General features: G+C 44.9%; 1 protein-coding gene across 4 annotated transcripts in view; it reads left to right on the top strand.

Annotated features, from left to right (window-relative positions):
• Positions 1–1458: 1458 nt before the first annotated feature.
• The window catches only part of LOC140189874 (serine/threonine-protein kinase WNK3-like), a 150514-nt gene continuing 124092 nt past the window's right edge, over positions 1459–27880 (top strand). The window contains exon 1 of one of the 4 annotated variants that reach the window (XM_072246206.1): positions 1459–2020. The gene's annotated coding sequence lies outside the window, so the exon portion shown is untranslated. Of the gene's footprint in view, positions 2021–2113; positions 2175–2584; positions 2692–3028; positions 3047–27880 lie in introns of those variants that run through there. The other 3 variants (XM_072246208.1, XM_072246207.1, XM_072246209.1) reach the window with 3 other exon arrangements.

Genomic DNA, 27880 nt, shown 5'->3' with positions numbered 1-27880 from the left:
GGGGCAACATCCCTCTCCCCCTTGTTAGTGAGAGAGCGAGAGCCTGTTGAGACGCGATGTGCTGGGATGGATGCTTTTGATGGACTCTGATGCTTGCCGTTGTTTGCATGGTGGGTGGGTGGGAGGGTGTTGATGTTTTTGCTGAAGAAAGGAGGGGAGTGAAGGCTGGTTGGTGTCTTGCTGCTGCTTGTTCCTGGGTGGGGGTGGGTTTCTAACGTCTTTCTGTCATTTGTTCTTTGGGTTCTTTTTCTCTCTGCTTCGTGCACAATGGCAAAGGATTTCATGTTGGATTCTGACGTTAAATTAAAACCATTGAACCCGGTGGTGTGAGTCCTGAGGCTCACGTTCTTCCTGTTAACAGCAGCAAGAACAGAGCATGTGGAAGCTGCTTTCCTGCAATAGGGTTTCGTGTAGATGTGCTCAATGCTGTAGAGGGCTCTTCCTGTGATGGACTGGGCTATACCCCCTACTTTTTTCAGGGGCATTGGTGTTTCCAAACCAGAATCTCCACTACATATCGTAGAAGTCTGGCAAAGTCTTAGCTGTCATGCCGAATCTCCACAATCTCCGAAGGCAGTTGCGCTTTCTTCACAATTGGACTTGAGTGCTGGGCCCAGGACAGGTTCTTATTAATAACAAATAAAATAAAGTTATTATTATTGTTAAGATTTGTTCCCCAATCCCTCGGGATATTCTGGCAGTTAGGTTTCCAACTAAATGAGGTTGGATGCTGAGCTTGTGGAAGGGTGCAGAGAACTACACCATTTAGAAAGACAAGCCAAGTCATTTCAGGTCTTAATCTCGACTCCCTGGGGTCTCTCCCTTAAGGGCCCATGTTGCCCCCTAGTTGCAAGGTGGCGGTAACTTTATGCGCGGGAAATGTCCCATGACGTTAACCGCTTTCAGCGGGATAAAGGTCATCCTGCCCTCCTCAATGGCCCGGGACCCTCCATCAATTAGTCGATAAGCGTAAGGAAAGCAAAGCACGATGGGAAATGTAGTTTATTAGTATAAAGAATTTTAATTTCATTTTAATTGGATCTAACACAAATCCACAAAAGCAAATGTTAACATGATCTAGCCCTGCAATTTATATTCAAAAATAATGACGTAATGCGGAGGCTAACTCTCGCCCCCTCCACGTGATCTGAGGCTGGACTCATCCCACGTGACTCCTCCTTTCTCTTTCCCACCCCCGGGGATTTTTTTTTCCCTTTTGAAATGCTCCGGTATTTTAAATTGAAACAGAACATCGCTTACACGTTGATACGCCTGTAGGTGAAAAGGAAGTCCAAAAAAAAAGAACTCGTGGGAGGCGGAGGTGCGTAAATATCAGAAAACGGTCCTACTGGGCGGAAGTTGTTCATCCTAGCTTTTCGCACAGTGGACTACAATACCCGGCTGGCTTTGCGGTCGCTTCCGGGCGGGCGGCGAGTTGCGCGCGCATTCGCCAGCTCGAGCGCGGAGGAGGAGGGGGTGGAGGCTTCGAAACCGATTTAAAATAATTTTTTAAAAAGGGTGAAAAATGAGGCAAAAGATTTTCTTCTGATGAGGCCAAGTGGACTATGGGCGTCTTCTTTCACGAAACAATTTATATACGCTATATAAAACTACCAAAAATTTAATTGGAGTTCCCCCCACCCCCGAAGGTTCTATTATTCCGCCTGGTTGTGGTGGGGGATCTAAATTTAAGGAGAAAAATCATCTTTTATGCTTTTTTTCCTGATATAGTTATCTGTAAGTAGATAATTTGTTGGAAGGAATAAATTTTGTTCCACACCAAAAAAAAGCTTGGCAAGGGGTTTAAGAAGAATAGGAGGGAGGGTTACAATGGTTGAATAGTCCAGAGGGGCTTTATCCGGACTGTGAGGGGGTTAAAACTTTTACCCCCTTCCTTCAGCCCCAAGGAATCAACATCCTGCAGCCCTTAATTTCGTTTTAATTATGGATACAGGCAAGGGTGACTCCTCCTTGCTGGTTCAAGGCTGCTTGGGTATTTTCTCCATGTCCTCTCCTTTTAGTAAGTAAAACCAAAAAAAAATCCTTTCCAGATTATTGTTCAAGTCTTCGTTTTCTTTGTCCTTGTAGGCATGTCTTTCTGCCTTGCATCTGTTCTGTGCTGCGTTGGTGTTTTTAAAAAAATCATTTAATTGAAGAAGTGCGTGCTGATGAGGGTGTGTATTTTGTGTAAATTAAAAGTTTTTTGTCCTGTTTGCTTTTCATATAGTCATAGAAATATATTTTATAGTATGTTTGTAAATGCTTCTTCGGATCTTGAGAGTTTGAAGTCGTGTTTACTGTTTGGATCTCATCAAAATTTTCTTTTTTTAAATCTAGTTATGTTTTTTCCCTAAATTTCCTCTAACCTATTTTCGCTAATTTGTGTATTTCTTTGTGTTTTGTGTTTATAATATTTCGCGGCGTGAAGTGTTACTCCGACAGTATCAGTTTTAATGTTTGTAATGCAAACTTTGCAAGTGAAGTGTGCTCTCGGTTGTGGAAGAGCGTTTGCAATTGAGGAGGATGTGCTTTTTGATTTGTTGCGCAAATATTGCGATCAGGAGCCGGCAGAGCTGGTGTGGACGCGCTGGTTTCAGTTTACTTTGTCACTCCCCCGTCCCGCTTTAAACCTTCCTGATCGCGAGTGAAATGGCTGGGTTTATAAAGTGCTCCGGGTCGGCTCGTAACGCTGTGAGTATGTGTGGGGAAATTAAAGTTGTATCTTTGTGAGTTTGCCCCGCGGTTCTCTGGCTGAAAGTTACAAAGGCAGCTGTCAGCTTCGCCTCGGAACTGGAAAACCGCCGAATGAATGGGTGAATCTGTGTTTGGAGGCCTCTGGTCACTCGGATGCAGCAAAGATTGTTAGTTTGGACAGTTGGTTTTGAATACTTTCTACATTGTTCCTCCTTTGACTTTTAAAAAAAAATTAAGACTCCTTGCTGTTGCTTCCTTCCGCTTTACTTAGTTCAGAATCAGGTGTTGTATCACCAGCATATGCCGTGAAATTTGTCTCTGCGGCAAATATACACTTAAACTGTAAATTACAGTAAGTATCTATGTTTTAAAAAGTTAAATTAGTAGTGGGGGAAAAAGGTAGTGAGGTGTTTCTGGGTTCATTGTTCATTCAGACATCTGATGGCAGAGGGGAAGAAGCTGTTCCTGAACCGTTGAGTGTGTGCCTTCAGGCTCCGGTACTGCTTTCCTGACGGTAGCAATGAGAACAAGGCGTGACCTGGGGGATGGGGGGCCTTGATGATGGACGTTTGAGGTGTTGTTCCTTGAAGATGAGAATCGGGTTTGATGTCATTGGCCTATGTCGTGAAATTTGCTGACTTTGTAACAATGCAATACATAAAAAAACCTGAATTACTGTAAGTGTATATATTAAATAATTTAATATAAATAGTGCAAAACCAGAAATTAAAAACAAAAAAGAAGCAGTGAGGTAGTGTTCATGGGTTCAATGTCCATTTAGAAATCTGATGGCAAAGGGGAAGAAGCTGTTGCTGTGCCTCATTCCTGATGGTAGCAATGAGAAAGGGGCATGTCCCAGGTGGTGGGGGCCCTTGGTGATGAAAACTCCCTTTCTGAGGCACCACTCCTTGAAGATGCCTTGGATACTAATGAGGCTAGGAGCTCACCATGGAGCCGACCAACTTTACAAGTTGCTGTGGCTTTGCCTCCTGCGCAGTAGCCTCCCCATACCACATGACGATGCAGCCAATCAGAATGCTCCCACAGTACATCTGTAGAAGTTTTCCAGTGTTGTAGGTGACAAACCTAATCTCCTCAGTTTCCTGATGAAAGGTAGCTGCTGTCCCACTGCTTTATAGCTGCATCAATATGTTGGGACCAGGTTAGATCCTCCTAGATATTGACCCCCAGGAACTTGAAACTGCTCACTCTCTCCACTTCTGATCCCTCTGAGGATTGGCTTGTGTTCCCTCATCTTACCCTTTCTGAAGTCCACAATCGGTCTTTGGTTTTACTGATATTGGTAACAAGATTGTTTTTGTGATGCCAGTCAACTAACTGGTGTATCTCGCTCCTGTATGCTGTCTGTTCTCTGTAATTCTTCCAACGACGTTGTTTTCGGCAAATTTAAATATGGTATTTGAGCCACACTGTCATTGATACAGTGAGAGTAAAGCAGTGGGCTAAGCACGCATCCCTGAGGTCTGTCAGTGAGATGGAGATGTTATTGTATTACCAATCCACACAGATTGTAGTCTTCTGGCTAAGATGTCGAGGATCCAGTTGCAGAGGAAAGTACAGAGGCCCAGATTCTGTAGCTTTTCATGAAAGTTGTCTTTACGGCAGCAGTACATTCCAATACATAATAAAATTGTAAATTACACTCAATAGATATTAAATAGTTAAATAAGTGCAAATTTCTACAGTTGTACTGTGGGGAGCATTCTGACTGGCTGCATCATCGACTGGTATGAGGGGCGGGGGGACTTCTGCACAGGATCGAAGTAAGCTGCAGAGAGTTGTAAACTCAGTCAGCTCCATCATGGGCGTCAGCCTCCGTAGCATCCAGGACATCTTCAAGGAACAATGCCTCTAAAAGGCAGCATCCATCATTAAGGCCCCTCATCACCCAGTTCATACCTTGTTCTCATTGCTACCATCAGGGAGGAGGTACAGGAGCCTGAAGGCACGCACTCACGAATCGGGAGCAACTTATTCCCCTCTGCCATCTCATTTCTGAAAGGACGTTGAACCCGTGACTGCTACCTCGTACTTTTTAATTATTGTACCAAATTTAACTATTTAACATGTGATTCCAGATTTATCTATTGTTATGTATTGCTTTGTTCTGCTGCCATAAAGACATATTTTGTGACGTGCCAGTGGTATTAAACCTGATTCTGAAAAGATTTTTTTCAAAAGTAGTGAGGTAGAGTTGATGAGTTCAATATCCATTCAGAAATCTGATGGCAGAGGGGAAGAAGCTGTGTGCCTTCAGGCTCCTGTACCACCTTCCTGATGGTAGCATCGCAATGAGAGCAAGGCATGTCCTGGGTGATGGGGATCCTTGATGGATGCCACCTTTTTGAAGCATTGCTCCTTGAAAATGCTCTGGAGGCTAGTGCTCTGGAGCTGACTAAGTCACTAAAGGAAATAATTTTTCTTGCATAAATGAGCGGCTGTCAAATGCTTTGCCTGCTGTTAAACTGTTCCAATGCTTGTAAAATGCAAGAGAAAGATAGAAACCTTGTGCCATACTGAATGAGTCAGTCTGGGATCTCCTAATTGCCTTTGGATATGATATCAGAACTAGGTGTAATATCACTGGCATAGGAAAACGTCATGGTCGACAGTGCATGACATTCATGAGTTACATTAAGTGATAGACAAGTGAAAGTTTTGACCTTTTCAGATTAAAGGCAGATGGAGGACTATGATAGCCCACATCGTACGATACAGTACATAATGATACTATGTCAAGAAATTTGTTGTGCGTCATGCATGGGCTGCAAGTTTACCAAAAAGCAGCCGAACTCCTTTAACCTGCGGTAGGTCTGCTGTGCTTTAAAGTTAGAAGGCCAAGTGTAAAGAAGGTGCACCCAGCCCCTCTATTCATTACCTCCTGTACCTAATAAAGTGACCACTGAGTGTATATTCATGGTCTTCTACTGCTATAGCCCATCCACTTCAAGATAGGACATGTTGTGCGTTTAGAGATGCTCTTCTGCACAGCACTGTTGTAAAGTGGTTTTGTTTGAGTTACTGTTGCCTTCCTGTCAACTAGAACCAGTCTGGTCATTCTCCTCTGACCTTCCTCATTAACTGCCGCTCACTGGATGTTTTTTGTTTTTCACCCATTCTCCGTAAACTCTAGAGACGCTGCGTGAGAATCCCAGGGGATCAGCGGTTGCTGAAATACTCAAGCCACCCAGTCTGGCAACAACAATCATTCCACAGTCAGTCAGAGTTCACATTTCTTCCCCATTCTGCATGATTTTAGTTGCTGCCACATGATTGGCTGATTAGATATTTGCATTAACGAGCAGGTGTCCTAATAAAGTGGAAACTGAACGTAGAGCAGTAAGGCACAGTGCAGGCCCTACGGCCAACGAGTGTTGCATTGACCATTTAACCTACTCTACAATCAGTCAACCCTTCTCTCCCACATCCTCCTCCATTTTTCTGAAGACCAGATCATGTACCTAAGAGTGTTTCAAATGTCCCTAATGTATCTGCCTCCAGCACCACCTTTGGCAGCTCATTCTAGGCACCCGCCACTCAATGTATGAAAAAAATACTACCACTGACATGTCCCTTATGTGGTCACCTTAAAGTTATGCCCCCTCAAATTAGCCATTTCTGCCCTGGGGAAAAAGCCTCTGGCTGTCCACTCAATCGATGCCCCTTATCACCTTGCGTATCTTTATCAAGTCACCTCTCATCCTCCACTCCAAAGAGAAAACTTGCTGAACCTTTCCTCATATGACATGCTCTTTAATCTAGGCAGCATCCTGGTAAATCTCTAACGCTTCCAGAGAATGGATCTCTGTAGAACTGTTCAATACAGGAGCATATTTGTGCTGACCATGACGTCACATTAAGCAAAACCTATCTCCTTGCCCATTATCCAATTCCCTGCTTTCCCTGCAACCTCGTGTCCTAGTGAAGGGTCTTGGCCCCCTCCACAGATGCTGCCTAACCTGCTGAGATCCTCCAGCATTTTGTGTGTCACTCAGGACTTTCATTTGCAGAATCTCGTGTCTCAACTTCGTGTGACTGCATCTGAAATGCCACTATCGTGTCTGCTTCCACCACCACACCATCAGTGTGTTTCAGTCTCTGTATATCATATTCCTTCAGGCATCTGCATTGCCCATCTCACCTTAAAGTCTGCTGGTACAAGACCAAGAACACAGTGCAGGAGCAGGGTAACATAGCGGTCAGGCTGATGTGAATCACAGTGCCTGCAGCTGGGGTTCAATTCCTGTCCCCATATGTAGGCACCACGGCAATATAGCAGTCAGTGTGACGCTATTACAGCTGAGGGCGTTGGAGTTCAGAGTTCAATTCCGCTGGTCCTCTGTAAGCAGTCACCGTGGAATGCCTGTGTTTCCTCCTACTGTCCAAAGGCACCCAGTTAGTAGGTTAATTGGTTGTTGTAAATTGTCCTCAGATTACGATAGGGTTAAATTAGGGCGGCACGCACAGCTTGAAGGGCATACCTGCGCTGTATCTCTAAATAAATAAGTGTTGTACTGAACTAATTAAACTAGTAATCAAATGCCTATCCAAACTAATGTACGCTGAGCCAGTGGTCAAGCACTTGGGGAAGGGGTGGTGGAGCAAATTTTCGGTGTTTGGTTAAAACAAGACCCTGAGGCCTATATGCAAGACCAGATCTTCTCCAGGATCTTTGATGTAGATTAGCTTATTGCTTGTGGTGTTCTATAAAAGTAATTTCTTCATACTTGTACAATTTTCTTGAATGAATTTATTTTCTCCCTGATGTGCTCAGGGTTCCTCAATGCATCATACAGCACAGAAACAGGCTCTTTGGCCCATCTAAGCTAGTCCTATTTGGCCCACGTCCCACTAAACCTTTCTTATCCACATCCCTTTCAACCACTTCCTCTGGCAGTTCATTCCATGTACCAAACATCCTCATGAAAAAGTTGTCTCTCAGGATCCTATTGACTCTCTCCCCTCGCATCTTAAACCTTCACCCTCTGTTCTTGATTCCCAACCCGCAAAAAAACGACTTTGCGTTCACCCTATGACTCTGTGATTTTATACGTCCCTGTAAAATTCTCCCCCCAAGCTCCAATGAAAACGGTCCCAACCTACTTAACCTCTCTATAACTCAGTCCCTTGATTCCTGACAACATCCCCAAATCTTACCTGTGCTCTTTCCAGTGTAATAGCATCCTTCAGAACAGTGCACGATATTTCGGATGTGGCCTCACCAACGCCTTGCACGATAGCACAAAACATAAGATCATCGAAAGAGGAGCAGAATTGAGACATTTGGCCCATTGACTCTGCTCTGCCTTTCCATCCCATTCTTTGTCTTCTCCCTGCAATATTTGACACCCTTGCTAATCAAGAAATTATCGAATATTGAAAGGTCTAGATCAGGGGTTCCCAACCTGGGATCCATGGACCCTTTGCTTAATGGTATTGGTCTGTGGCATAAAGGTTGGGAACCCCTGGAATTGAGTGGACATTGAGAAGATGTTCCCAATAGTGAGGGAATAGTGGACCAGAGAGCACAGCCTTACAATGCAAGGATGTCTCTTTAGAACAGATGAGGAATTTCTTTATCCAGAGGGTGTTGAATCTGGAGGATTAATTGCCAAGTCATTGGATAAATTTAAAGTGGAAGTTTCTAGGTTTTTGATTAGTAAAGGTGTCACGGTTCCGGGGGAAGGCAGGAGAATGGAGTTGAGAGGGGTAATAAATCAGCCATGATGGTTTGGTGGGGCAGACTTGATGGGTTGAGTGGCATATGTCTTGTGGTCTTGTAGAATGACTTTTGAATCAGTGTGACTCATGTATGCCCATTGCTCAGCTAATCCACAGCCTATCCCACAGCTGTTTGCTGCAGCTCTTGTATTTCACATCCTGTTTGCTTTGGGTCATGTTTGCAATAAATTTGTAACCATCTGCCCCTTGCTCCCTCTGCCTTGCTGGCAGGAGTGGATGTATGTACAATTTCTGGTCGCCCCATTACAGGAAGGGTGTGAAAGCTATGGAGAGGGTGCAGAACAGATTTACCAGGCTTTGGATGGAGACTTACTGCGATCCTGTCTTCATTAAAGGCAACATGCTTCAAGGAGAGGTTGGGTTTTTAATTTATTTTATCCTGAAATGCAGCATGGTAACAGGCCCATCCAGCCCAACAAGCCCATGCCACCTAATTCTACTCGTGACCAATAAACTACCAACCCGTTTGCCTTTGGAATGTGGCAGGTAACTGGCGCACCTGGAGGAAATGTATACGTCATGAGAGAACGTACCATCTCCCTACATACAGTAGCAGGATTTGAACCACAGTTGCTATGCTACCAGTGTGACAGAGGCTCAGGGGAGACCTAATAGTAATTCATGTGATTGAGGGGCAGAGAGAATGGGCAGCTACTACCTTCTTCCCAGGGTTGAGAGGGGGCAAGCTGAAGTGAGGTTTCTTTTAACCTGGAATGTGTGTCAGGGGTGGTGATGGTGGCAAATACATTTTGAATTTAGTGGGACTTTAAAGAGCCTCCTAAATGGGCACATGGAATGGAGCTAGATGGACATTGTGTTGACAGAAGCGATTAGTTTTGTTAAGACATATAATTTCTCGTTCAGTCATTTCGGCACAACATTGTGGGCTGGAGGAGCTGTTCCTGTACTGTACTGCTCTAAATTATTAGCATTGTGGGCATCACTGAGTCATGGCTGAAAAATGATCATAGATGGCAGCTTAACATCCGAGGATAGTGGGGAGTCTTGGACCATCATGGCTGAATCCCATTCTCCTGCCTTCTCCCTGTTACTGTTAACATGCTTGTTTATCAAAATCTTGTTAACCTCCGCTTTAAGTTCACCCAATGACTTGGTATCCACAGTTGTCTGGCAATGAATTCCACAGATTCAGCACCCTCTGGCTAAACAAATTCCTCATCTGTTCTAAATAGACATCCCTCCATTCTGAGGCTGTGTCCTCTGGCCCCAGACTCCCCCACTATTGGAAACATCCTCTCCACATCCAATCCGCCTAAGCCTTTCAGTATACAATAGGTTTCAGTGAGAGCACCCCCACCCCTCCAATTCTTTTAAACTCCAGCAAGTACAGGTCATATATAATGTAGTGTTCATGATGGCAGAGTGGACTGTAGGTGGATCTTCAGAAATGGGATGGAAGCTGCTTCTGAATTGTTGAGTTTGGGTGTTCAGGTTCCTTTGCGAATGGTGGAACCGAATGTCCAGCGGTACAGTGGTTATACACTGGTCTACAATGACTGCAGATCATCGACAAACTTCTATGGATGCACAGTGGAGAGTATCCTGACTGCTTGCATCACAGCCTGCTGTAGAAACATTAATGCCTGAGAACAGCCTACGAAAAGTATCCATCACAAGGGAAGGCCTCCCCACCACTGAGCACATCACAAGAAGACAGCGTCCATCGTCGCTCAATCAGCCCCAAAACGACCATTGAACTCACAGGTTCCAATTGCATGCAGCTTAGTAATTGGAACATATTTGAAAAATAAGTAAAAGTAGTTGTTTCGTAAACTGCAGGATGTTGCTGTTGGTTGCGTTGTTTGCTGGTACCATCTTGCTATTTATTATTATCTTGTTTTTGTATTTTCACAGTTTGTCTTTTGTACATAGGTTGTCAATCTTTCTGTAGTCTTTTTTGACTACTGTATTTACAAGGAAACAAATCTCAGGGTTGTATAGTATGACATACAGATTTTTGCTGAGGTTTTGCTTTTCTACCTTGATGTGTAAAACATCTGTGTGTTTATGACCTTGTCTTGACTTTTCAGAATTGGATTATCTATCATTGGCATAGGTCATGAAATTTGTTTTGTGGCAGCATATATTGCAATACATAAATTACAATTAGTATATATAAAAATAATTAAATAAGTAGTGCAGAGAGGGGGTTAAAAAAGTGATGTTATGTTTGTGGATTCATTGTCCATTCAGAAATGTTGGAGGGGAAGTAGCTGTTCTGGAAACATTGTGTGCCTTAAGGCTCCTGTACCATCACCTTGATGGTTACAATGAGAACAGGGCATGTTCTTGCTGATGGGGCCCTTAATGTCGGATGCCACCTTTTTGAGGCACCTTTTGAAGTTGTCCTCAATGCTGGGGAAGCTTGTACCTATAATGAAGCTGTCCGAGTATGCAACTTTCTGCAGCTTTTTCCAATCCTGTGCAATGGCCCTTCCATACCAGACGGTGTTGCAACCAGTTAGAATGCTCTCCAGGTACATCTGTAGAAATTTGCAAGGGTCTTTGGTGACATACCAAATCTTGTCAAACTCCTAATGAAATATAGTCACTGTTGTGCTTTCTTTGAAATTTCGTCAACATTTCAGGCCTAGGATAGGTCCTCAGATGTTGACATCCAGGAACTTGAAACTGCTCACCCTTTCCACTGCTGATCTTGATCCTTCAATGAGGACTGCTGTCTGTTCCCTTGACTTTCCCTTCCTGAAGTCCACAATCTGCAGCCCAAATGATCCCAATGAAAATGTAGGATTGCAGGAATGCTGTTTCCCGCTGCTGAGCTGTCCCGGTGCCTTGAAATGAGGGTTGGACTGGGATGAGAAGTAATTTCTTCAGATGGTAGTGAATTTCTTGGCTGAGAGGATTGCGGAGGAGCAAATACTAAATTCAAGAGGTTCTGCAGATGCTGGAAATCCGGAGCAACACACAGAATGCTGGAGGAACTCAGCAGGCCAGGCAGCCTCTCTATGGAGAGGAATAAAGAGCCAATGTTTCAGGCTGAGACCCTCCATCAGGTCTGGAAAGCAAGGTGCAGAAGCCAGAACAAGATGGTGGAGGGGGGAGATAAAGTGAGAAGCTAGGAGGTGAAAGACAGGTGGACCATGGCTTGCATGCTGAGTACGTTCAAGATGGAGTTTGGATAGTTGGGCGTTAAAGGAATGGAGGGGCGTGGAGTGAAGAAAGGTGACACAAGGGAAAGTTTGGCCATAATCTTAGGAAGGGCAAATGGGCTACTCGTGTGTTTTGTATTCACACTGCTTACTTCAATGTCCCCCTATAGCATTGCCCATTGAATCACAGAGCACTACAGCACAGAAACAGGCCCCTTTGGCCTTTCTAATCTATGCTGAACTATTATTCTGCCTAGCGCCATCGACCTGGACTATCACCCTCCACACCCCTCCCATCCATGTACGTATCCAAGCTACACTGAAATGTTGAAATCGAACCTGTATCTATCACTTCCGCTGGCAGCTTCTTCCAGTCTCTGCTATCTCTCAGTGATTATTCCAGTCTCTGCTATCTCACTGTGACTATTCCAGTCTCTGCTATCTCATGGTGACTATTCCAGTTATCTATGTAGAGATACAGCATGGTAATGCGCTCTTCCGGCACAACGGTAGTAGCTGTATCCCCGTTGTCCGTCCCTCCTGGTTGGTTAGTCCTCACCTAATCAGCTTTCCGCTCTCCCGCCTTGTTTCTAGTCGCATTCTAGTTATTACTTGGATGAGAGACCTTTGTCTTTGTTAAAATTCTTTTCCTCTAGTTTTATCTCAATGGCTTCCTTCACCAGGCAGTCCCAAAAGCCATTGGCGGGTCGCAGTAGTTTTGTGCCATCAAAGTCAATCCTGTGGCCGTTGCTAATGCAATATTCTACCACCGGGACAAGGGAAGGATGAAGGGTGTATGAATGCCACTGGACTAGACATTCCCAGGCATCATCCATGGTGAAGATGGCAGGGTTGGTTAAAGTTGATACCCATACCCGGCTGGAAGCCCAAGAAGTTTATTGGTCATGTATGCTTGGGAAAGCACTAGATCCTTTTTGCATTTCAAAGTGTTTTAAAGTACATAAGACAAATAAAAGCTAATCTCGTTAGAGAGAGCACATGTGGCATGTCAAATTGGGTGAACAATTAGTTTCTGTTAGTCTGCAGATTATGGTTGCTCTTTGGAGGCTTTACTATTGCTCGGTGGGTGCTGATGCTTCCTGCTGAAGTAAGTTGGGGAGAGGGAGAGGGTTGATGCTTTTGCTGCTTGTCCATGGGAGAGGGAGAGGGGGCTTTGGGGTTCTTGTGTTTTACTGTCATTCATTCTTTGGGGTTCTCTTTTTTTTGTGGATGTCTGCAAAGAGCAAGAATTTCAGGTTATACATGCTCTGATATTAACTGGAACCATTGAAACCATCTAATCATAAACTAGAGATCAAAAAGAATTCTGACCTTTGACTTTAAACAGAGTCCCACTCACCCATCATGCATTATGTTCCCAAACCAGAGCTTTTGGCGCATTGGCCTTCATCATTCAAAGTATTGAGTGCAGGAATTTGGGCTGTTGAGTTGAAGTTGAATGAGATGTTGGTGAAGCATAATTTGGAGTTTTGTGTGCCGTTCTGATCACCTGCCTACAGGAAAGATATCAATTAAGATTGAAAGATTACGGAGAAAATTTACAAGGATGTTGCTCAGCTTTGAGGTCCTGAGTTACAGGAAATGGTTGAACTTTATTCCCTGGAGCGTAGGAGAATGAGGGGAGATTTGATAGAGGTATACAAAATTATGACTGGTATAGATAGGGTCAATGCAAACAGGCTTTTCCCACTGAGGTTGGGTGAGACTAGAGCTAGAGGTCATGGGTTAAGGGTAAAAGGTGAAAGGTAAAGGGAAATCTGAGGGGGAACTTCACTCGGTGTGGAATGAGCTGCAAGCGGAAGTGGTGGATGTGAGATCTATTTCAACATTTAAGAGAAGTTTGGGTAAGTACGCAGAAGGGGTATGGGGGTGATGGTCTGGATGCGGGTCGATGGGACTAGGTAGATGAATAGTTGAGCACGGACTAGATAGGCCAAAGGGCCTTTTTTCTGTGCTTTTTCAATGACTGATAAGCACTGGCTCCTGGCCAAGCAGTGCATTGATTTTTTTTTTAACCTTTGTTTTCAAACCTCTTTGCGGGTGTGCTGCTTCCAGTTTCTGTTATGTTCTCCCCCACCTTCACATATCTGCCTTCCAACTGCGCATCCTCGGGTTCAGTGGCATCGCAGTTCCCAGGACGTGGAATGCAAGTACCATTGGAATTTCCCTCCCACTCCACCCCTTCTCGTCAATATTCACCCAGTTTTTGGGCTCCATACACTTAACTCCTTGGTGTCATGCCTACAGCTTTACTGTGACAAACCAGTGTTGGCCACTTCTATAAGGAGAAGGCAGGGCAAACTGTTACAGTTACTGAGAGTGCAGTGCAGGCAGATGATAAGGTGCAAGGCCATTGTGGGGTTAATTTTAGAAGATTTAGGCCATTCAGCCCATCATGTCGTCTTTGCCATTCCATCATGACTTATTTTTTATCTGTCTCAAAACCATTTTCCTGCCTTCTCTCCATATTCTGACTAACCAAGAACCTCTGTTTTAAAGCTCCCCAATATCTGTGGCAATGAATTCCACAGATTCACCACCCTCTGGCTAAAGAAATTCCTCCTTATCTCTTCGAAAGGGACATCTTTTTATTCTGAGGCTGTGCCCTCTGGTCCCAGACTCCCTCACTATAGGAAATGTTCTCTCCATGTCCACTCTATTAGGCCTTTCAATATATGACAGGTTTCAATGAGACCCCCCCCCCTTCAAAGTAAACTTATTATTGAAGGTACATATGCAAGGTGAAAAGTTTAAGGGGAACATGAGAGAAAACTTCAGGCAGAGGGTCATGAGAGTGTAGAATGAGCTGCCAGTGCAAGTGGTGCATGCAACTCTATTTCAACATCTAGGAGGAGTTTGAATAGGTACATGGATGGGAGGTGTGCAGAAGAGCATCTCTAAACACACAGCACATCAAACCTTGAAGCAGATGGGCTACAGCAGCAGAAGACCTCTCCGGGTTCCATTCCTGTACCTAATAAGTGACCGCTGAGTTTGTATCTTGTAGTTTTGCCATATATCACCAGCGTTATCTTGGAAGGGAGAGGAAATGTGTAGGAAAGGTTTTCATTGGATAGTGAACAATGCAAATTGGATGACAAGAGTGGACATGAATACAGCAGAAATGATGGGTCTAACAGTGTTAAAATGAAAAACATTCATGGTAACTGTCCTGACGAAGGGTCTCGGCCTGAAACGTCGACTGCACCTCTTCCTAGAGATGCTGCCTGGCCTGCTGCGTTCACCAGCAACTTTTATGTGTGTTGCTTGAATTTCCAGCATCAGCAGAATTCCTGTTGTTCATGGTAACGTTCTTCTAAACTCCAGCAAGTATAGCCTCGATCTTCCAAAAATACATCTGCTTCCTCCTTAAATATCACCAATGACCCAGCTTGGCCCTTTCTGGGTGTAGACATGGAGTGGGGTTTCCCAGCTTTTTTTTAGGCCATTAAGCAAGGGCTCTGTGGACTCCAGGTTGGGAACCCCTGACTTGGAGAGATTCACCACTCTGAGTAGATATTCCACTATTCTGTTTTTAAATGACTATCCACTAATATTAACTATCCTGTACTCAATTGGGGGGGGAGGGGGGAAATCTCACTGAAACTTGCCACTTACCACTGTGCATCTGTAGATGTTTGTGAAAGTTCCTTGTCCAAACATCATTAAAATGTATACTTGCTGTCATTTTGGAGGGGAACAGGTGTTCTGTTTCCACAGTGGTGTTGGTGACTTCTGACATTTAAATCTAACTTGTTAGGGGTATGACCCAATATTGGCTGTTCTAGTATAGAGCAAGGATATAATGCTGAGGCTTTATAAGGCGTTGGTTAGACCGCACTTGGGAGTATTGTGAGCAGTTTTGGGTCTCTTATCTACGAAAGAATGTGCTGGCATTGAAGAGCTGACAGAGGAGGTTCATGAGCATTATCCTGGAAATAAGAGTTAACATATGAGTGTTTGGCTCTGGGCCTGTATTCACTGGAGTTTAGAAGAATGAGCGAGAATATCATTGAAACCTACGAAATATTGAAAGCAACACACATCAAAGTTGCTGGTGAACGCAGCAGGCCAAGCAGCATCTGTAGGAAGAGGTGCAGTCGACGTTTCAGGCCGAGACCCTTCGTCAGGACTAACTGAAGGAAGAGTGAGTAAGGGATTTGAAAGTTGGAGGGGGAGGGGGAGATCCAAAATGATAGGAGAAGACAGGAGGGGGAGGGATAGAGCCAAGAGCTGGACAGGTGATAGGCAAAAGGGGATACGAGAGGATCATGGGACAGGAGGTCCGGGAAGAAAGACGGGGGGGGGGGGGACCCAGAGGATGGGCAAGAGGTATATTCAGAGGGACAGAGAGAGAAAAAAGAGTGAGAGAAAGAATGTGTGCATAAAAATAAGTAACAGATGGGGTACGAGGGGGAGGTGGGGCCTTAGCGGAAGTTAGAGAAGTCGATGTTCATGCCATCAGGTTGGAGGCTACCCAGATGGAATATAAGGTGTTGTTCCTCCAACCTGAATGTGGCTTCATCTTTACAGTAGAGGAGGCCGTGGATAGACATGTCAGAATGGGAATGGGATGTGTGGCCACTGGGAGATCCTGCTTTCTCTGGCGGACAGAGCGTAGATGTTCAGCAAAGCGGTCTCCCAGTCTGCGTCGGGTCTCGCCAATATATAAAAGGCCACATCGGGAGCGCTGGACACAGTATATCGCCCCAGTCGACTCACAGGTGAAGTGTTGCCTCACCTGGAAGGACTGTTTGGGGCCCTGAATGGTGGTAAGGGAGGAAGTGTAAGGGCATGTGTAGCACTTGTTCCGCTTACACGGATAAGTGCCAGGAGGGAGATCAGTGGGGAGGAATGGGGGGGACGAATGGACAAGGGAGTTGTGTAGGGAGCGATCCCTGCGGAATGCAGAGGGGGGGGGAGGGAAAGATGTGCTTAGTGGTGGGATCCCGTTGGAGGTGGCGGAAGTTACGGAGAATAATATGTTGGACTCGGAGGCTGGTGGGGTGGTAGGTGAGGACCAGGGGAACCCTATTCCTAGTGGGGTGGCGGGAGGATGGAGTGAGAGCAAATGTACGTGAAATGGGGGAGATGCGTTTAAGAGCAGAGTTGATAGTGGAGGAAGGGAAGCCCCTTTCTTTAAAAAAGGAAGACATCTCCCTCGTCCTAGAATGAAAAGCCTCATCCTGAGAGTAGATGTGGCGGAGACAGAGGAATTGCGAGAAGGGGATGGCGTTTTTGCAAGAGACAGGGTGAGAAGAGGAATAGTCCAGATAGCTGTGAGTCAGTAGGCTTATAGTAGACATCAGTGGATAAGCTGTCTCCAGAGACAGAGACAGAAAGATCTAGAAAGGGGAGGGAGGTGTCGGAAATGGACCAGGTAAACTTGAAGGCAGGGTGAAAGTTGGAGGCAAAGTTAATAAAGTCAACGAGTTCTGCATGCGTGCAGGAAGCAGCGCCAATGCAGTCGTCGATGTAGCGAAGGGAAAGTGGGGGACAGATACCAGAATAGGCACGGAACATAGATTGTTCCACAAAGCCAACAAAAAGGCAGGCATAGCTGGGACCCATACGGGTGCCCATAGCTACACCTTTAGTTTGGAGGAAGTGGGAGGAGCCAAAGGAGAAATTATTAAGAGTAAGGACTAATTCCGCTAGACAGAGCAGAGTGGTGGTAGAGGGGAACTGATTAGGTCTGGAATCCAAAAAGAAGCGTAGAAATATTGAAAGACCTATATAGAGTGGATGTGGAGGGCATATTTCCTGTTGTGGGGGAGTGTTAAGACCAGAGAACACAGCTTTAGAATACAAGGATGTCCCTTTAGAGCAGAGATGAGGGGAAATTTCTTTACCCATAGGATGATGAATCTGTGGAATCCATTGCCACAGATGGCTGTTGAGGCCAAGTCATTGGGTATACTTAAAGCAGAGGTTAATAGATTCTTGATTAGTCAGGGTGTTAAAGGTTGCAGGGAGAAGGCTGGAGAATGGGGTTGAGAGGAATAATAAATCAGACATGATGGAATGGGCTGAACAGCTCTTATGTTTTATGGACTGGATGAGAGAGGATGTTTTCATTAGAGATCTGAGGACACAGCCTCAAAATAAAGGGACATTTCTTTAGAATGGAAATGAGGGGAAATTTCTTCAGTCAGTGATAGGTGAATCTGTGAAATTTGTTGCCACAGAGAGCTATGGAAGCCAAGTCATTAGAAATTGTGTTCCTGAGAGTAAATTGGAAACGGATGTTCAAGGGTGAAAGCACAGAAGTAATGTGGAGGAAGTTTAGGGACCACTTGTGCTGGGTTCAGGATAGGTTTGTCCCACTGAGACAAGGAAAAAATGGTAGGAAAAGGGAACCGTGGCTGACGAAACACGTGAGGCAACTCATCAAGAGGAAGAAAGAAGCATATGTTAGATATAAGAAGCAGGAGGGGCTCATGAGAAATGTAGGGTAGCCAGGAAGGGGGTTTAAGAAAGGGCTTAGGAGAGCTCAAAGCCGTCATGAGAAGGCTTGGCATATAGGATTAAGGAGAGCCCCAAGGCGTTCTATGCATATGTGAAGAACAAGGATGACAAGAATGAAGGTGGGGCCGCTGTGGGATAAAGAAGGCAACATGTGCCTGGAGGCGGAGGAGGTTGGGGAGGTCCTAAATGAATACTTTGCTTCAGTATTCACAAGTGAAAAGGACCTTGATCAGGATGAGGTCGAAATAGAACAGGCCTGTGTGCTGAACAATGTGGAGATTAAGGAAGGAATGTTGGATCTTCTTAAAAGCATCAAGATTGATAAGTCCCCAGGGCCAGACGTGATATATCCCAGGTTGCTGTGGGAAGTGAGAGAAGAGATCGCTGGAGCAGTAGCTATGATCTTTGAATCCTATTTGGCTGCAGGGGAGGTGTCGGAGGATTGGAGAATGGCAAATGTAGTTCCCTTGTTTAAAAAAGGTAATAGGAAGAATCCTGGGAACTATAGACTGGTGAGTCTTAATGTCAGTGGTCTGCAAACAGTTGGAAAGGATTCTTAAGGATAGAATCTACGAGCACTTGGAGAAGTACAGTCTATTCAAGGATAGTCAACATGGCTTTGTGAAGGGAAGGTCATGCCTCATGAGCCTAATTAAGTTTTTTGAAGAGGTAACAAAAGAAATTGATGAGGGTAGGGCGGTAGATGTGGTGTACATGGATTTTAGCAAGGCATTTGACAAGGTCCCCCACGAGGGACTCATCCAGAAAGTCATGAGGCATGGGATCTGTGGAACCTTGGCTGTTTGGATAAAAAATTGGCTTACAGGAAGAAAGCAGAGGGTAGTAGTGGAAGGAAAGTATTCTGCCTGGAGGTCGGTGACTACTGGAGTGCCACAAGGATTTGTTCTGGGACCCCTGCTCTTTGTGATTTTTGTAAATGACCTGGATGAAGAGGCAGAAGGATGGGTGAGTAAGTTTGCGGATGACACGAAGATTGGAGGAGTTGTGGATGGAGCTGTAGGTTGTCGAAGGTTACAAGAGGATACAGACAGGATGCAGAGTTGGGCAGAAAAGTGGCAGATGGAGTTCAATCTGGAGAAGTGTGAGGTGATACATTTTGGAAGGACAAACCAGAAGGCTGAGTACAGGGTTAATAGTTGGTTACTTAAGGGTGTGGATGAACAGAGGGACCTTGGGGTTCAAATCCATACATCCCTCAAGGTCGCTGCACAGGTTGATAGGATAGTTAAGAAGGCCTATGGGATGCTAGGCTTCATTAATAGGGGGATTGAATTCAAGAGTAGAGAGGTCATGTTGCAACTCTACAAATCTCTGGTGAGACCACACTTAGAGCATTGTGTTCAGTTCTGGTCACCTCATTATAGGAAGGATGTGGAAGCTATGGAGAGGGTGCAGAGGAGATTTACCAGGATGTTGCCTGGATTGGAAAACAAGTCTTATGAGGCAAGGTTAGCAGAGCTGGGACTTTTCTCTTTGGAGTGTAGAAGGATGAGAGGGGACTTGATAGAGGTCTACAAGATTATGAGAGGCACAGATAGGGTGGATAGCCAGTACCTGTTTCCCAGGGCATAAGTAGCAAACACCAGAGGGCATATGTACAAAGTTAAGGGAGGGAAGTTTAGGGAAGACATCAGGGGTAAGTTTTTTTACACAGAGGGTTGTGGGTGCCTGGAATGACTTGCCAGGGATGGTGGTGGAGGCTAAAATATTAGGGGTGTATAAGAGCCTCTTGGACAGGCACATCGATGAAAGAAAAATAGAGGGTTATGGGGTAGTATGGGTTTAGTACTTTTTAGGAATATATGGGTCAGCACAACATCAAGGGCCGAAGGGCCTCTACTGTAGTATTCTAGTGTCTAGTGATTGGTAAGGGGGTTATGGGGTTGGATAAAAACCCAGTCATGATTGAATAGTGGAGCAGACTCGAAGGGCCACTTCTACAACTTGTGCTTTAGTCACTCATAATAGATCCCTCTCGCCCCAGAATTACCCGCATAAAGATGTTTAAATACTAGATGTTACATATGAAGAACTTTGTTATGAATCATGGGATCATGTGAGCATGACACGAAGCTGGGCGGCAGTGTTAGCTGCGAGGAAGATGCTAAGAGGATGCAGGTTGACTTGCATAGGTTAGGTGAGTGGGCAAATTCATGGCAGATGCAATTTAATGTGGATAAATGTGAAGTTGTCCACTCTGATGGCAAAAACTGGAAAACAGATTATTATTTGAATGGTGGCTGATTAGGAAAAGGGGAGGTACCACGAGACCTGGGTGTCATTATACACCAGTCATTGAAAGTGGGCATGCAGGTACAGCAGGCAGTGAAAAAGGCGAATGGTATGCTGGCATTCATAGCAAGAGGATTCGAGTACAAGAGCAGGGAGGTACTACTGCAGTTGTACAAGGCCTTGGTGAGATCACACCTGGAGTATTGTGTGCAGTTTTGGTCCCCTAATCTGAAGAAAGACATCCTTGCCATAGAGGGAGTACAAAGAAGGTTCACCAGATTGATTCCTGGGATGGCAGGACTTTCATATGATGAAAGACTGGATCGGCTAGGCTTAAACTCGTTGGAATTTAGAAGATTGAGGGGGATCTTATTGAAACGTATAAAATCCTAAAGGGATTGGACAGGCTAGATGCAGGAAGATTGTTCTCGATGTTGGGGAAGTCCAGAACGAGGGGTCACAGTTTGAGGATAAAGGGGAAGCCTTTTAGGACCGAGATTAGGAAAAACTTCTTCACACAGAGAGTGGTGAATCTGTGGAATTCTCTGCCACAGGAAACAGTTGAGGCCAGTTCATTGGCTATATTTAAGAGGAAGTTAGATATGGCCCTTGTGGCTAAAGGGATCAGGGGATATGGAGAGAAGGCACGTACAGGGTTCTGAGTTGGATGATCAGCCATGATCATACTGAATGGCGGTGCAGGCTCAAAGGGCCGAATGGCCTACTCCTGCACCTATTTTCTATGTTTCTATGACTGATAGGCATTCGGCCCATTGAGTCTGTTGGCTCTGTCATGCACATTTCCATTTTCCCCACAGCATGCTGCGTGGTCGCATGGCAGTTAGTCCAATTGCTTACTGTGCCAATGGTAACCGATTCCTCCAGCATTGTGTGTGTTGCTCTGGATTTCCAGCATCTGCAAAATCTTGTGTGTTCAGCAAACACAGAATGCAGATATAGTGTCAAACTTAAGAGTGCAGTGCAGGTACACAAATACAATACAAGGGCCATGGTGACGTAGACAGAATGAGTTCTTATGTCACAAACATGAGACCCTGAAGATGCTAGAAATCTAGAGTAGTACACAAAACGCTGGAGGAATTTGACATCTTCCCCTTTCTTCCAGTCCTGATGAAGGGTCTCAGCTGAAATGTCAATGCTATTCTTTTCCATAGATGGCACCTGACTAGCTGGATTCGTCCAATATTTCATATATATTAATTTTTATCATTCAAATGGTCTCTTAGCAGTTAGTGTGATGCTATTACATCTCGAGCCATTCCGAAGTTCAGAGTTCAATTCCGGTGCTGTTCTGTAAGGAGTAGCTGAAGTCCTCCTCGAGGAACCTGTGGGTTATCTCTGGGTCTTCCCACAGCTGGAAAAACGTACCGGGTAGGTTAATTGGTCATTGTAAATTGTCCCATGGTTAGGTTAGGGTTAACTGAGTTTGTTGGGGTTGCTGGGGTGGTATAGCTCGAAGGGCCTATTCCACACTGTATTGCTAAATTCACAAAGAAAGTCGTGTACAGGTCGACCTTCACTAGCCCACTACCTGTAATCCGGCACTGATTTCAAATTTTCTGCGCAACCGTAATTTCAAATTTCCCGGGCCACCGTACCAATCTGCTGCACATTGTTTTTGTTGCGCTAGATCTGTTCACGTGTTGGCCCGCTCTTGTAAGCACAGATAGGCGATTCCTGCTTGTTTTCCTGCCTTTATTAATATCATTTGCTTATTTTTTTGCCCCAGTGAGTAAAGGAAATGCACCTGGCGCTGTGAAGTGAGAGCACCGCATATTATCCATTAAAGATGAGATTGAACTCTTGAAAAAACTGGACAGTGGTGTATCGGTGAAAAGCTTGTGTGACTGTTACAACATTGCCTCTTTCACAGTGTACGATGTAAAGAAACAGAAAGGAAAACTGCTACATTTTTTTGCTGATAGTGGCTCAAAGAAACAGATGTGCGTAAGAAAAACAATGAAAGACGGAAGAAGTTCGGAATTAGATAAAGTGCTGATAATGTGGTTTAATCTTTGTGTTAGTGAAGGTGTTGAACTATCTGGAGATATGGTGAAGGAACAAACAAAAGTGTTTCATGAAGAACCAGGACTAGATTATGAGTGTGACTATAGTGAAGGTTGGCTTCATCGGTGCAAGCAGCGTCATGGCTTACAGTTCCGTGCAGTGTGTGGTGAAAAATGTTCAGCAGACAAGGAAGCAGCAGCAGAGTTTGTTGATGAGTTCGCCAATGCTGATGAGACTGCTTTGTATTGGAGATGTACACCAAGAAGAACACTAACAATGGCAGATACAGAATCGCCAACAGGGTATAAGGCATCGAGAAATCGTGTGACTTTGCTAGGCTGCTCTAATGCAGGAACCCACAGATGTAAGTTACTGGTCATTGGCAAAAGTTTACGTCCCAGGGCCTTCCAAGGTATGACGCAATTTCCTGTAATTTACTGTGCTAACAAAAACGGATGGATTACAACTAGCATCACACTGGAATGGTTTGAAAATTATTTTGTTCCCGAAGCACGAGCTCACTGTGATGCTGTTGGCCTGCACCACAACTGTAAGATAATGCTTGATTCAGACAACTGTTCAGCACACCCGAAAGCAGAACTCCCGGTAAAAAAAACAATGTTTTTGGTATTTTCCTACCACCTAACTGTACCCCGGACAATGGCATATTACGTTCTCTCAAGTCGAAGTACTGTTCCCTGTTTATGCGGTGCCTGTTGAGTGCAGTTAATGCTGGCAGACCGGTAAAGGAATTTATAAAGTATTTTAATATGGAAGAGGTGATTTACTGTGCTGCTAATGCCTGGAGGTCTGTAGAACCATCCACACTGAAGAATGGTTGGCATAGATTATGGCCAGGTTTAATGTTTGAGTTTGCACCTGGTGAAGACACTGGAAATGACTTTACAGGCTTTAGAGTTTCCAAGGAAAAACAGATTATATGTGAACTGCTTTCCTTTGCTCAAGAGCTAAGTAACCCTGCTGTCAAGGATCTTGCGTCAAGGTTCAATGATGACAATGCTGAAGAATGGATGAATATAGATGAGGATGAACCTACTGCTCATCATCATACTGACTTGGAAATTGTGTAGATGGTTGTACATCCAGAGAAGGAAGATATTGGAGGAGAAAGCAGTGATGAAGATGAGGAAGTTGTAACAGAGAGACTTTCGATTAGATTAGATTATGAGGACACGCAGTCCTCTTTTATTGTCATTTAATAATGCATGCATTAAGAAATGATACAATATTCCTCCGGTATGATATCACAGAAACACAAGACAGACCAAGATTGGAAAACTAACAAAAAACACATAATTATAACATATAGTTACAACAGTGCAACAATACCATAACTTGGTGAAGAGCAGGCCATGGCACAGTAAAAAAAAGTTCAGTCTCTTGAAAGTCCCACATCTCACGCAGATGGGAGAAGGAAGAAAACTCTCCCTGCCATGCCAGACCACAGTCCGACTCTGAGTCGTCCAAAAACCTCGAGCCTCCAACCAGCCAACACCGAGTACCGAGCACTATCTGTGCCGAACGCTTTGACCTCAGCCTTGGTTGCCAGCAGCAGCAAACTGGCATTTCAGAAATTTCTCCAGATGTTCCTCTATGCTTTCACGTCTGTCTCCATCAAATCAGAATTGTCCACGGCCCCTATTTAACAGATACGATATCATTTCACTGGAGAGCTGCGTGCGCTATGTTGCGCTGCCATCTTCTCCTCCCACAGGCTAATTAAGTTGACAGGTGGATTGCTGAAAGGATTAGAGCAAAGAAGTTTTATAACTGAGCAAGAAATAATGAGTGTTCATATGTTGCAGGATAAGCTAATCAGAGAGAGAGCAAAATATACAAAACGGCTAACCTTGGAAGATGTGTTCAAAAAAATTGCTAGAAAAAGTGCATGAGGGGAGCTAACACTTCAAAATCCAGTGCCATCAACTTCTGCTCACCCAGATGTGCTACCACCAACCAGTTTCAGCACCAGTTCCTGCTGCTTCACTCGTTTTCAAAATGAAGATGATGATGATCCTGACAACCCCACACTTGCAGACATGTAACTTTGCCTGGCCGTATATTAAATGTCTCATTTTAGAAGTGGAATGCTCAACTGTTCTGTATAAATTAATTCCCGTACCTTTTATCTTATCTGTGCCTGTACAGTATGTTACTTTACTAAAATTTCACTTGCTACTCATCTAATATTTCTGTTTCATTATTATCTAACGTACTGATTTACATGATATTTTAAAGGTATGATGAGGCGGTTAGCTATTGTTTAATATGATCCTTTGTAATCCGGCACTCTTCAGGTCCCAATGGTGCCAGATTAGTGAAGGTCGACCTGTAATAGCACAAATTGCCATTGAACCTGGTGGTGTCTGTTTTTCACACTTTTAACTTCTTGACTACCATTTGAAAGTCTCAAATTTGTTACTATGCTATGCTTGGCCTTCCTGTTAACAAAGGAAGTTTTTGAGGTTAAAAAAAAGTCCCAGATTTGGTGTAAATGACCAGTTCTCTAATTTAGCAAATGGTAATCTGCTTAATCACTGTTAATCACACACAAAATGAGAGAAAATCTGCAGATGCTAAAAATCCAAGCGTACACACAAAATGCTGGAGGAACTCAGCAGGCCAGGCAGCATCTATGAAAAAGAATGCAGCCAATATTTCAGGCTGAGCCCCTTCAGCAGGACTGGAGGAAAACAGATGAATCAGTTAGATGGTTGGGGGGGTGGGGAAGAAGGGGAGGGAGAAACACAAGGTAATAGATGAAACTGGGAGGCGGGAGGGATGAAAGTAAAGAGCTGGGAAGTTAATGGGTGAAAGAGATCCAGGGGCTGGGCTGGAGAGGGGGGGATCTAATAGGGGAGGACAGAAGACCATGGAAGAAAGAAAAAAGGTGGGGGGTGGGAGAGCACCTGAGGAAGGTGAGGCAGACAAGGAGATAGTGAGAGAGGGAAAAAAAGGATGGTGAAGGGAAGGAGGGTATTACTAGTAGTTCGAGAAATTGATTTTCATACCATCAGGTTGGAGGCTACCCAAACGGAGTACAAGGTATTGTTCCTCCAACCTGAGTGTGGCCTTATCGTGACAGTAAAGGAGGCCATGGATTGACATATCGGAATAAAAATGGGAAGTGGAATTAAAATGGGTGGCCACTGGGAGATCCCACTCTTTCTGGTGAATGGCGCGCAGGTGCTCAGTGAAGCCATCTCCCAATCTACATCGGGTCTCACCAATATACAGAAGGCCGCACCGGACATGATATATGACCCCAACAGACTCTCAAGTGAAGTGTCACCTTACCTGGAAGGACTGTGTGGGGTTCTAAATGTTAGTGAGGGAGGAGGTGTAGGGGTAGGTGTAGCACTTGTTCCGCTTGCAAGGATAATTGCCAGGAGGGAGATCAGTGGGGAGGGACAAATGGACAAGGGAGTCACATTGGGAGCGATCCCTGCACATCTTTCCCTCTTCTTTCTCCTCTGCCCCCCCCCCCCCAATTTTGCTTTCCACTTGCAAACAGAACGAGTGCTACACCTACCCCTATACCATGTTCCTCACTACCATTTAGGACCCCAAATAGTTCTTTCCAGGTGAGGCAACACTTCATCTGTGAGGTTGTTGGGGTTGCATACTGTGTCCAGTGCTCCCGGTGTGGCCTCCTGTATATCGGTGAGATGAATGTAGATAGGGAGACCACTTCACCGAGCACCTATGCTCTGCCAGAAAAGGTGATTTCTCCCAGTCACCAGCCATTTTAATTCCACTTCCCACTCACAGTCCGATATGTCTATCCATGGCCAGCTCTACTGTTACGAAGAGGCCACACTCAGGTTGGAGGAATAACACCTTGTATTCCGTCTGGGTAGCCTCCAACCTGATGACGTGAACAGCAATTTCTTGAACTTCCGGTAATAGGCTTCTCTACCCTCCCCCCCCCCTCCCCCACCATTTCCATCCCCTTTTCCCTCTCTCATCGTATCTCCTTGCCTGCCAATTGCCTCCTCTGGTGCTTTTCTTCCCCCGCACCCCTTTTTCTTTCTTCCATGGCCTTCTGTCGTCTATTAGAATCCCCCTTCTCCAACCCTATATCTCCTTCACCAACTTCCCAGCTCTTTACTTCACTCCTCCCCCTCTCAGTTTTACCTATCACCTTGTTTCTCCCTGCCCTCCCCCACCTTTTTAACTCGTCATCTTTTTTTCTCCAGTTCTGCTGAAAGTTCTCAGCCCGAAACGTTGATTGTACTCTTTTTCCATAGATGCTGCCTGGCTGGTGGGTTCCTCCAGCATTTTGCTGTGTGTTGTTTTAATCACTCGTTAATAGTTTCTGTCAAACATTTCCACCTGCAGGCTGATACGAGTCTGTGGGGCAGCTAAGTTATTTCTTCAAGTGGTCAAGCCTGCAAATTACAAGTCTATTATTGTCCTGTGTACCAAGATACAGCGGGGAAAACTGCATTGCAAGCCGTCCGGTCAGATCATTTCATTACAACATAGTACTGTACAAGGGAAAAACAATAACAGAATGCAGAACAAAATGTTGGTTACAGAGAAAGTCCAGTGCAAGTAAGCAATAAGCTGCAAGGGCTTTGAGGTATAAATATATACCAGAGGCCATAAACAGTGCAAAAAGAAAGCAAAAAATAGTGACGTAGTGTTCATGGGTCGATTCATGGTGTTCAGAAATCTCGTGTGGAGAGGAAGAAGCTGTTCCTAAAAAGTTTAGTGCTTTAAAAAGTCATGGGTGCTGGCCGCCTTAGCATCAAGGACATCTTCAAAGGCAATGCCTTATCATTAAGGAAAATCATCACCCAATTAGTGCTGTCTTATTACTACCATCAGAGAGGAGAGTACAGGCTCCTTTTGAAGACTAGAGGGCTAGTGTTATCAGAAGAGGCTGGGTCTATATTCTCCAGAGCATTGGCTGAGGGGTGACCTCAGAGGTTTGTAATATCATGAGGGGTATTGACAACGTGGATGGTCATAGTTTTATCCTTGGGTCATCGTTATGTGCTGTGTCATATGATGTGTACACTCATGGTCTCTTCTGGGCAGAGTCTTTACAAGATGGGTGACACACACACACGCTCTCTTGCTCTCTTACTCTCTTGCTGTTTTGGCTTTTCAGAGATTGCCTGCTTGGCGTCAGTGGTTGCATAATCAGGATTTGTGATCTGCTGCTCTCATGGCTTCACATGACCCTGATCAGTGAGGGGTGGCTAAGCAGGTGCAACACCTCAACACCTTGCCCAAGGAATCACCTGCAAGCCAGCAGAGGGACGGAGCGCCTTACACCACCTTTGGTAGAGACGTATCTCCACCCGTCACCCCGGGAGACTAAAACCAGAGGGCACAGGTTTAAGATGAGTTGCGGGAGAGGTGGAGGTGTACAGTAGCGTGTGGTTAGCAACCCTCTGTGATCTAGGTTTAATTCCATGGCTGTCGGTAAGGAGTTTGCACATTCCCCTGTGCTCCTCCCACATTCACAAAACGTATGGAAGTTGTGGGCA

The sequence above is a fragment of the Mobula birostris genome, chromosome 29, assembly GCF_030028105.1.
Source record: "Mobula birostris isolate sMobBir1 chromosome 29, sMobBir1.hap1, whole genome shotgun sequence".
Classification (NCBI taxonomy): Eukaryota; Metazoa; Chordata; class Chondrichthyes; order Myliobatiformes; family Myliobatidae; genus Mobula; species Mobula birostris.
This window is presented reverse-complemented; position numbering and strand designations above follow the sequence as displayed.